Source organism: Carlito syrichta, unplaced genomic scaffold, assembly GCF_000164805.1.
Source record: "Carlito syrichta isolate Samal-C Ts95f unplaced genomic scaffold, Tarsius_syrichta-2.0.1 Scaffold98107, whole genome shotgun sequence".
In the NCBI taxonomy this organism is placed as follows: Eukaryota; Metazoa; Chordata; class Mammalia; order Primates; family Tarsiidae; genus Carlito; species Carlito syrichta.
Genome location: NW_007042203.1, coordinates 83,295 through 94,711, shown reverse-complemented (window position 1 = coordinate 94,711; position 11,417 = coordinate 83,295). Strand labels below are relative to the sequence as shown.

The window sequence follows — 11,417 nt, the reverse complement described above, 5'->3', positions numbered from 1 at the left end:
TCTTGGTACTTTTGATAGTCTGAATGGTTTCATAATTAAAAATTAAAGAAGAAATAATTATGCTTCCTTTTACAAGTCCCTAATGTCTCCATTGAAAACATCTGAGAATGAAATACTGTGCTTTTACAGAATAGCCACTTCCTTTATTCTCTCAGAATCGCACTATTTAATTACTATACTTTTAAACCAAAATATTTTAAAACTAATTAGACACTATTTTGTGTTAACCATTTTTCCAGATGTCTTTCTTGCTTACCAGCCAAATTTAGGAAGTGATGGCAAATAAGCTTGGTGGGAACTGCATGCTTAACTGTTTTATGGGCACTGTGTAATAACAATATTGTCATTTTAAATGTACTTTACTATTCTCCTGAGTTTTTATATTCTCTGCACCATTTTCATTCCTAGGGATTCTTTGCCTTTTCCGCTCATTTAAACTGAGACTTCTTATTGTGTCCAACCTCTTAAACCAGAGAATGTTCCTTTTGAACATTATTTATTTCAAAATAAAAAATATCTACTTCTGTATCTCAAGACACATCTCAGGTACAGAAAAAATAATCTCTACTTCCAGGACATGGGTAGTTGCTTAGTTTATATTATTAAAGTTGGGCAAATAGAAGTATAGGAGTTTAAATCTCAGTTAAGATAATAAAACTAATTATAGCTAACATATATTGAGTGCTTAGTATACAGCAGGCATTGTTCAATATACTTTATTATCTCATTTAATTCTTTTAATAATCCCAGTAGATGCACATTATTACTATCCTCCCTTTTACAGATAAGCCTGAAACACAGTGGTTATCTAGCTTGGCCACTTAGGTGAATTGAGCAGAATCCAGTATTTAAACTCAGTACTAGACTAACTGAATCTGCAGTATAATTTACTCCCCATTCTCACTTCAAAGAAACGAGGGCATGCTCCTAATTGCCAGGTGTGGTGCCTTTGGTCTCAAGCTTGGCACCCTTTGGGTGCTCACTTTCTTCATGACCCAGAATATTCAGTCTTGCTGGACTTAAGCATAGTGATGGTTTATGGAGGAAATATTATTATACAAGGAGTTTTGCAAAGCCTTTGGCATATGTATAAGTGACTCTGATCTGAACACATGGTTCTGCATGTAGTTAAGGTTTCAGGATTGCTTGACGTGTTTTCAGGCAGACAAGTCTTCTAAGACGATCAAAATGAAACTACATTTGTGCAGTGCTTTGTGGTTTTCACAGTCCCTTATCGTATAGGATCTCACTTGACTTCCTCACAAACCTTTGAGGCAGACAGGAGGGGTATTATCATTATCTCCACTTTTTACAGAATCCTAAGGTTCAAAGAAATAAGTGATTTGCCAAGCTCACAAAAGATATAGCATTTCAAACACAGAATCAGATCCAGACCCCCATCAGGTCGTTCAAAACAACAAAGCTGATTGTTGTCTATGGACATGGCCAAACGAATTTGAAAAAAAAAAAAGAGAAAGAAAAAGAAGGTAAAAGCGCCTTCTGATATGTCTGGCAGAGTTGAGCATACTGATGTGACCCAATCAATAGAGATGGATAATGATGACAGGGGTGTGGTTGGCATTGCAAGTCTCTATCAGCTCCCAAGTTCTGCCATATAACGTGTCTTCTTGGCTGGTGCTAACCAGTGCCTTTATATTAAAAAGGAGATAAATTGCAAACATACACAATAGATGTATTTTTTAAAAATAAGAGCCTATCAAAATCTGGTAGCTTTTCAATATTTCTTAAGTTGTTTCATTTTTCAGAAACCATCATTTTGATTTTGACCAACTTTAAAATGGACTTAATTTTTCTGCCCTCTTAATATGAGAGGACATCTGGTGTTCTTTTTTTTTTGCAGTTGCACCAACAGTGGCAAACTTTGCACCAGGAATGTTTTTGAAAGTTATCGGTAAACTTATGTAACAAAAATGAGATTTGAAGCTCATATAGTGAAAATGCTTTTTTATAAGAAACATCACTCACTGATGTCTGTGAGTTTATAATTTCATAGTGAGCTTTATCCAGAGTACGCCTTAGAATTTGTGTGTGTGTGTTTATGTGTTTGTGCATGTATGTGTGTGTAATTTGTATGTGTAACTTGTAAGTGCATAAATAAATATTTTGTAATTGTTATTGTGCAACCAGCATTCGTAGGGTAAAAGTTTGCACTACTGTATAATATGAATGAGTATAATTTTGAAAGACTTAACCAAAAACAGCTAAAATAGCCATTAAGAAAGTTAATACACATGCCTATCATTGTCACTGGAAGTCAGAGGAATCAACCATTTTCTTCACTTGCCTTAATAGGAGAAAACTTTTTATTTTTTTTCCTCTCCATTAGTAAGAAGGTAATTCATTGAAAAATCAGATTATTGGAAAGGAGAAAGAGGTTAAAAAATTGTCCTTATGAAACAAAGTGAAATCCATTAATTTGGTTGAAAATTGTCAGTCAAAGCCTTAAGAACTTTATTTGATGCTGTGGACATTTTCCTGTGGATTTAAAAAAATATTTGTTGTATTGACACTGATAAAAGCTAGATTATTAGAGTATTTAGTTACAGAGATAACTGGTATAGGCAACTGAAAATAACAGAATTAGCTTTATTGAGAGTCAGAACTTTAAGGCTGAAGAATACAACTGGTAAATCCCAGTAGAAAAATGACTATTTTCCCCCAGTAAAGTATATTTATTTCTGATGGTCCTTTGTGACCATATGAAACAATTCCCAGGCTCCTTGGAGACTGACAATCCTGATAGCTTCATCTGGCAATAGAATAGTCTTGAAACCAGTTCTGCATGGCCTAGCAGCTTCGACAGCTGAATAATTGAGTGGAAAAATCCATTATTGGAGGAATTTGATCTTCCTGCTATTTACTTTCTCCAAAAGTTAAAAAAAAGTCATATCACAGTGACAGATACAGTTTATTCTGTTATCCTGGAGGAGCTTATTTCAGAGTTTCTGCCAACTTGGGTAGATTCAAATGAGATATTCAAGCACTTTAAGTCATAGAGCCCTGAAAATTAAATCATTGGGGGATGGAATGTATAATTAAAAGAGAAGTAGTATGGAAAAATTTGAAAAATTTGTTGCCTGCCCATATAAAGATGAGAAAGGTGTGTTTAGAAGAGTAAACCAGGCCAGGTGTGGTGGCTCAAGCCTGTAATCCCCGTACTTTGGGAGGCTGAGATGAGAGGACTGCCTAAACTCAGGGGTTCCCGACCAGCCTTGGCAACTTGGTGAGACCTCGTCTCTACAATAAATAAAAAAAAATAAGCCGGGCATAGTAGCTCGTGCCTGTAGTTCCAGCTACTTGGAAGACTGAGGTGGAAGGATCACCTGAGCTCAGCAGGTCGAAGCTGCTGTGGCTGTGAGCATGCCACTACACTCTAACCTGGGAGACAGAGTGAGACCCCAACTCAAAAAAAGAAAAGAAAAGAAAAGAGTAAACCAAAGATGTTGCCACGTGGCCATTTGCTAAGGAGATCAGTAAAAGGGAGCCAGGTACTACATCAAGACCTTGGAAAGCATTACGGAGCTCTTAGAGATTGCCCCTCCCATCACAGTCCCAGAGCTCTAGGAGGGCAGAGTGGTTTGGGAGGATAGGCAGATGGTACATTTCAGGGTTGCTGTCCAGAGCCCCCCTCGAGACTGCTTCCTGCATTCTGGTACAGTACTCCTCAGCCGCCCCAGCCATGGCTCCAGAAGGCCCAGATGAAGTTTGTGCCACCACTCCACAGAGGACAAGCAGTAAGCCTTGGTGGCTTCCATGTGGTGTTGATGCCACTGACACATAGAATGCATGAGCTGTGGGGCTATGGCTGACCTCCACCTTGATTTCAAAGGATATATCAGACAGCCTGGGGCCCCAGGCAGAAACTTGCTGAAGGGTCAGAGCTGCCACAGATAGTTTCCAGCTGAGAGTGGCTAGTGGAGCAGTGGGAAGGGGGCCACTTCTGAAACCCCAGAACTGTCAAGCTACCAGCCTGGGAGAGCTGCAGGCACATGACTGCAACCCATGAGAGCTGCAGGGTGGAATGAGCTCAGCAAAGCTATGTAAAGGGGCTGCCTGAGACCTTGTGGTGCCAACCTCTACCTCAGTGTACCCAGGATGTAGGACATGGAGTTAAAGATTATCTTGGAGCTTTAAGACTGTTATTTTCCTTGATGTGTCTTTGAACTTACTTTAGACCAGTTACCACTGCTTTCTTCTTGCCCATTCCTCCCTTTTGGAGTGGGAATTTATATCCTATCCCATCATTGTATTTTTGCAAGTAGATAACTTGTTTTGCTTTTACAGACTCACAACTGAAGGGAATTTGCCTCAGGATGAATCATACCTTGAATCTCACCCATATCTGATTTAGATGAGACTTTGGACTTTACGTTTTTGAGTTGGTTAACTGAAACAAGTTAAGACTTTTGGGGCTATTGGGATAGAATGAAAATATTTTGCATTTTAAGAAAGACATGAATGTTGGGGGCTAGGAATGGAATGCTATGTTTTGAATGCATTCCTAAAGTTCTTGTGTTGAAAACTTAATCCCTAATGCAACAATAGTGAGGGGTGGAACCTTTAAGAGGTGATTAGGTCTTGAGGGCTCTGGCTTCATGAATATATTAATGGCATTATTTCAGGAGTGGGTTAGTTATCCCTGAAATGGGTTCCTGACACAAGGGATTAGTTCAGTCCGTTTTCTCTCCTGCTCTCTGGTGTTCTCTTGCTTGTATCCCATGGCTTGCTTCTGCCATGGGATGACACAGCAAGAAGGCCTTGACAGATGCTGGCACCGTGCTCTTGGCTTTCAACCTCTAGAACCATGAGCCAAATACAAATTTCTGTTCATCATAAGTTACTCAGTCTGTGGTATTCTGTTATGGCAACATAAAACAGACTGAAACAGCTTCTATTCACTGTAAGTTCTAGACTTCCCTATTTCAGTGATTGATTTATACGAAACACTTCTACTTACAAAATACTGAATATGCCATTATTCTGTGCCCCTGAGGTTTAATTATGGGGAACTTGACCACTTAACCTCCCTCTGTAATCAAAACTGAATAGAAACCTAGCCATAGCTGGGCACGGTGGCTCACGCCTATAATCCCAGGATTTGGGAAGCTGAGGTGAGAGGATTGCCTGAGCTCACTGGTTCGAGACCAGCCTAGGCAACTTGGCGAGACCTCATCTCTACAATAAATAAATAAAAAAAAATTAGCTGGTTGTGGTGGCACGTGCCTGTAGTTCCAGCTACCTGGAAGGCTGAGGTGAAAGGATCGCCTCAGCCCAACAGGTTGAGGCCATGTTTGCCATGAGTATGCCACTGCATTCCAGCCTGGATGACAGACTCAACTCAAAACAAAAACCAAACAAAAGCAAAAACAAAAACCTAGTCACCAGTCACCTTACATGTGAAAGTTACAGGGCATAGTGCATAGACATGTCAAGCAAGGAACTCTGAGCAAAGCTGCTTTTTAGAGCCTTCTAGTTCTTGCCCCCCTCCAAGCAAGACTTATCCCTTGCTTGTATGTTGAATTCCACTTTCAGACAGGAATGGTGGCTCACGCTTGTAATCCCAGCACTTCGGAAGGCAGAGGTGAGAAGATTGTCTGAGCTCAGGGATTCAAGACCAACCTGGGCAATTTGGTGAGACCTTTTCTTCACAATAAGTGAAAAAATTAGCTGGCATTTTGACGTGTGCCTGTAGTTCCAAAGCTACTTGGAAGGCTGAGGTGGAAGGATCACCTGAGCCCAGCAGGTGAAGGCTGTGGTGGCCGTGAGTATGCCACTGTACTCCAGCCTGGGCAGCAGAGTGAGACCAACTCAAAAAAAAAAAAAAAGATTAAAAAAAATTCCATCTTCAGAGGATGGGGGAAAAAACCTAGGTCCTCCACAAAGGCAAACTGTTTATAGGAAATAAATTGCTAACGGAAATGTTTATCTGCTTTGAAAGAGATGACATTTTGAAAGCCAATCATTGTGTGTGAGTCAGAGGCTCTCTCTGGGTAGGTTCCACACATGCTGAAGAAGGAGTGAGCACACCTACACATGTTGGTGCCACAGAACAAAGCATAGGACTGATTGTGATTCCAGGCCATGTGGACTAGATCCAGCTACAGCCTTTGGCATGGAGACAAGCTGGTGAGGACCAGACCTGGCTGGTACTTGGGATGCTCTGACTGGAGCTGGAAGTCAAGCAGGCTGAGTTCATGGTTGATGCCTTTGTATGATGAGGAATAGCAGTGCCAGAGCCAGCTGTGGGCAGGAGGATGTCTAAAACCTGACTCCAGCTCTCTGCATGGCTGGCTGCTCTGGCTATTCAGGTTTAACTCGAATATCATTCAACAGAGAGGGCTTCCCTGACCACCCTAACAGCTACTCTTCCCTATCTATATCTCATCATTCTATTTAATTTTCTTTTCTTTTTTTTTAAAGCAGGATTTATTGAGAGGACAGAAAAGCTCCCAGAGTGGGAAGGGACCCGAGGGGTTGCCCTCTATTTAATTTTCATTCAGAGCATTTGTCATTGTGTATAATATATGCTTCAGAAGTATAGGGGTTTCATAGATTTTGTTCATTTCTAAATCTCCAGCACCAAGAACACATTTGGCACATGTAATTACTTACCAATTTTGTTGAAAGGATAACAGAAGTAAAATGGAATCTTAAAAAAAAAAAGACTCAGAGGTGTGGCCTGATGGGACCAGTGGCAGGAATCTGGAGTTGTTCCTTTGGTGGTAGCCCGGGCAGCACACATGAGGTACAGTGGAACATGGTGGATGTAGAAATTATTTTGCCAAAGAAACATAAGGAAAAAAAAAAAAAAGGACTGGAAGAAGATGAAACCAAAATATAACAAACTGAAGAATTTTTTTTATCAAATTGGAATCCAAAGTTACTCAGTTGGACACATCTCAATGGACGTTGTTGCTAAAGAACTTTGGTAAGCTGAATGTAAGGATAACATATAATATACCTCTACCTTGTGGGTCCAACCCACTGAAGAGAGAGATTGGGGACTATACCAGGACATTAATCTTGACAAGCCCTCTAATCCTTCTTCCTGTGATGGTATCCTGGATTCTATGACTACTTAGGGTGGAAAAGATAGGACACAGTGGCGCTCTGGATTCCAAGGTGACTGGCTGTCTAATCACGTGCACAGAATGAGCCACTCGCTTGGTGAAATCACAACAGAGTGCAGGCAAAGAGTATGTGGAAATTGTCAGGCTGCACAATGCTACTGAAGAGGAGGCCCAACTTTCTAGGTCCCTAGAACTATGACAGGTGCAACCCCCACTTATTGCTGCAGTGACTGAGGACCATCTATGAAAGCAAAATGATTGAATGCGATACTGAAAGAAGATTAGAAATCTTTTGGGTGAGTTGAGAGGCTGGAATCTACATTTGAATGCTGTGTATGCACCTTGGCTTGTTACTGGAAGTTGGTGGTCAGATTCACGAACTTCAGAGGGTTCATTCTGGAGTCACGAGTGAAAAGGACTACATAGTGATAATGCATGATGTGCTCAATCTTGGTGGCTGTTCGATAACCATAAGGATGAGTTACCTGTGGCAAGTTGTGTACTCTTTGGAAAAGCTGTCGACATCTCACAAATGGCTAGTTATGAAAGACAGTGCAGTGAATGCCGTCTGCCATGGGACCAAGATTGTGCTTCAGGTGTTCTCCAATACTAAGATAGCACTGAAGTCAATTAGGAGATTGTGGTCATCACCTACCAAAGGGGAAGTGATCTATATGCCTACTGCATTCATGACCATGGCAATGATATCTACCAGTGACCATGGTATAGTAGCCAAGATCAAGAAAATGATCATGGAGAGAGACATTTACCCTCAGAAGTGGGGTTTAGGTTCAAAGGCGACTCAAAAGAAGCTGATAATCAAGCAGGGCCTTCTAACAAGCATGGCAAACCCACAGACAGCAGCCTGTTGCCTGGAAACAGGGTTGTGCTGACTTCAGAGATTCTGCCAAGAGAAAGATGACTGCTGAAGCCATGAAAACTCTGCTCGTAGTTGCCGAAGTGGTGAAAACTCCACAGGTAGTTGCCAAAGCAGCAAAAGCCTCAAAGTGGAAGCAAGAGAATAAGAGAGAAAGTGATGAGACCTCTCCAGTGGTTCCCCAGGTGATAAAGAAGAAAAAGAAGAAGAAGAAAAAGGACAAGAAGGCCAAAGTTGCTCTTGAGAGTGGGGGTGAGCCCTAGAGATGGGGACAGTGACACCACCAAAAAGAAGAAAAATAAGAAAGCAAAAAAAAGTAGAAGTGGTTTCTGAGTAGGGAAGACCACTTCAAGCTTTGTGTTTAGCTGGTAGAAGAAATTAAAACCTTATGGAGAAAACATCGTTCCTTTTGTTGTTTAGGGAGTGGAACATAGGTTCTGAACAGGGTAGAGAGTTCCGAGACATTTCAGCTGTTACTTGAGACCTTGGTGATGTTACCTGGTGTGGTCGTCTCATCTTGTCCTGTTTTAAGGATATGGGTGTTGAAAGGCAGATTTTATACCAACAAATTCTCTACTTGTTTGAGTCTTACCTTCAAACCCAGTAATTCTCTGCAGCTGTCTGCCATTGTACCTTGTAACATCATAGACCTCTCCTAGTTTTCTTCTTTTGTAAAAAAGTACCCTCCATTAAAAAATTTTGTAGAAATTAAGTCTGCTCTTGAAATGGTATAGAACCCTCAAAAAGTGAAAAAAGAGTATAGCTGAATCTTGTCTTCAGTGTCCTTTGAGGACAGTGGTCTATTTTGGTGTCTGGATGTAGGCCTGGCAGGCTGGATCGTTCTCCTTCTTGTTTCTGGCCTTGTATTTGTGCATGTATTCAAAGTTTGTGTGTACTGCCATGTTCACCTACATCTGTCTGGCTACTTGTGTTTGTGACAAGTCAAACTGCTCCTGTACCCTCTTGTTTTAGCTCTTATTTACTTTTTTTTTGTTTTTGAGTTGGAGTCTCACTCAGTCACCCAGACTGGAGTGCAGTGGCTGCTCCCGGCCACCGTAGCCTAGACTTGCTGGGCTCCGGTGATCCTTCCGCCTCAGCCTTCCAAGTAGCTGGAACTACAGGTGCGCGCTACCACGCCTGGCTAATTTTTGATTTATTGTAGACATGAGTCTCGCCAAGTTGCCCAGACAGGTCTCGAACCCGCGGGTTCAGGCAATCCACTCACCTCAGCCTCCCAAAGCGCGGGATTACAGGCTGAGCCACCGAGCCCGGCTTTATTTACTTTTAAAGAATGAAATTGCGGCCAGGTGCAGTGGCTCATGCCTATAATCCCAGCACTTTGGGGAGCTGAGGTGAGAGAATTGCCTGAGTCCAGGGGTTTGAGACCAGTCTGGGCAACTTGGTGAGACCTCATTTCTACAACAAATCAAAAAAATTAGCTGGGCATGGTGGTGTGTGCCTGTAGTTCCAGCTACTTGGAAGGCTGAGGCGGGAGTATCACTGAGCCCAGCATGTCAAGGCTGCATGGCTATGAACCTGGGTGACAGAGTGATACTAAAAAAAAAAAAAAAAAAAAATGAAATTGCTTATTGCTAGGGGGAGACTTGTAATTTTTACTTATTAAAACAGACTTTTTAGGCCAGGTGTGGTGGCTCAAGCCTGTAATCCCAGCACTTTGGGATGCTGAGGCAAGAAGATTGCCTGAGTCTAGGGGTTTGAGAACAGCCTGGCCGACCTCATCTCTATGATTAAAAAAAAAAATTAGCCAGGCATGGTGGTGCACACCTGTAGTTCCAGCTACTTGGAAGGCTGAGGCAGAAGGATCACCTGAGCCCAGCAGGTCAAAGCTGTGGTGACTGTGAGTGTGCCACTGCACTCCAGTCTGGGTGACAAGAGTGAGACTCCAACTAAAAAAAAAAAATGGACTCGTTGAAACTCTTGAATTTATTTATAAAATATTATGTATTTATTCTTACATGTTTAAATGTCTGTCACCTTCAAAGTACTCTGTTTAATGCAATACACCTATTGAGATGCTTTTTCTCACTGCTCAAAATAGTTTTTGCGCTCATCAATTTTGTCTCCAGTGTCCTGTGAGGATAGTGGTCTATTCTGGTGTCTGGGTGTTTTAGTGCTTCTGCTGTTTTTTTTCCCACCTTTTCCACATCAGCAAAATATTTCCTTTGAAGTACTTTTTTCATCTAGGGAACCAAACAACAAAAGTTGCTCAGGGTGAGAGTGGATGAATAGGGTGGGTAGGACATGGGAGTCATGCCCTTTTTGTTCAAAAACTGCCAAACTCAGTGCAGTGTGGGCGGATGTACTCGTAAATCACCCATCATAAAATGGTCAAACACATTGAAAGAATCTCCAAAAAAAAATTCACTGAAGCTTAATGCAGCTTCTCACAACAACATCATTAGATGGTACACTGATGCCAATGGATTTCTAGAACACTTAAATAGGAGAAGAAGCCTGTAGTACAAAAGGCCTGCCCTCCAAAAAGTAATTCTGTGTTTTGGGTCCCCCCTCATATCTCCTAGGAGAAAACCTTTTATTAAATATCTCTGTGGTATAAGAAAATATATTACCCATGAGCATATGCTGTGCTTATAAATGGATTGGAGATGGGGAAAAGGCTGAGAACCTCTGGCTCAATGGAAAAAACATTAGAAAAGGGTTTAAAACTGGCTCCAAGGCCAGGTGCAGAGGCTCACACCTATAATCCCAGCTCTTTGGGAGGCCGAGGTGAGAGAATTGCCTGAACCCACAGATATGAGACCAGCCTGGGCAACTTGGCAAGACCTCATCTCTACAATAAATCAAAAAATTAACCAGGCGTGGTGGCTCATGCCTGTAGTTCCAGCTACTTGGAAGGCTGAGGCAGAAGGATCACCTGAGCCCAGCAGTTCAAGGCTGCAGTGACTGTGAGCATACCACTGCACCTGTCCTGGGCAACAGAGTGAGACCTCACCTCAAAATAAAATAAAATAAAACTGGCTCCATTGTCAGTCAGTGGAGACCTTGGGCAACTGGTTTACTCTTCTGTCAAATATGGATAATGGTATCCAGTTTATAGGCTGTTCTGAGATTAGATGAGATGTAGCATATGAACACCCTCAGCATAATGTCCAGTCCTAAGTAATTGCTTAACAACTCTTAGGAGGATATAAATATGTGTGACTTTGTATAGCTATATCGCCTCTATGCACATTGGTCTCCTTATCTATAGAAGAGTGATGACTCCAAATCACAGGAATGCTGTGAAGAATGAACACAATAACAGTATATCCTCTTAGGGGCTATACAGTGCCATCCAGGCCTGAAGATCTCTATCCCTGACTTAGCCATGAGCTGAATGATTAATTTAGTCTTGGTGTCTCTAAATTTTTGCCAGTATAAAGAGAATTTTGTCTGCATCATCTACTTCTTCACTCTGAGTTTGGAGA

General features: G+C 41.6%; 1 pseudogene; it reads left to right on the top strand.

Annotated features, from left to right (window-relative positions):
- The first annotated feature begins 6,778 nt into the window (after nt 1–6,778).
- LOC103265373 lies at nt 6,779–8,305 on the top strand (annotated as a pseudogene).
- The last annotated feature ends 3,112 nt before the right edge of the window (nt 8,306–11,417 follow it).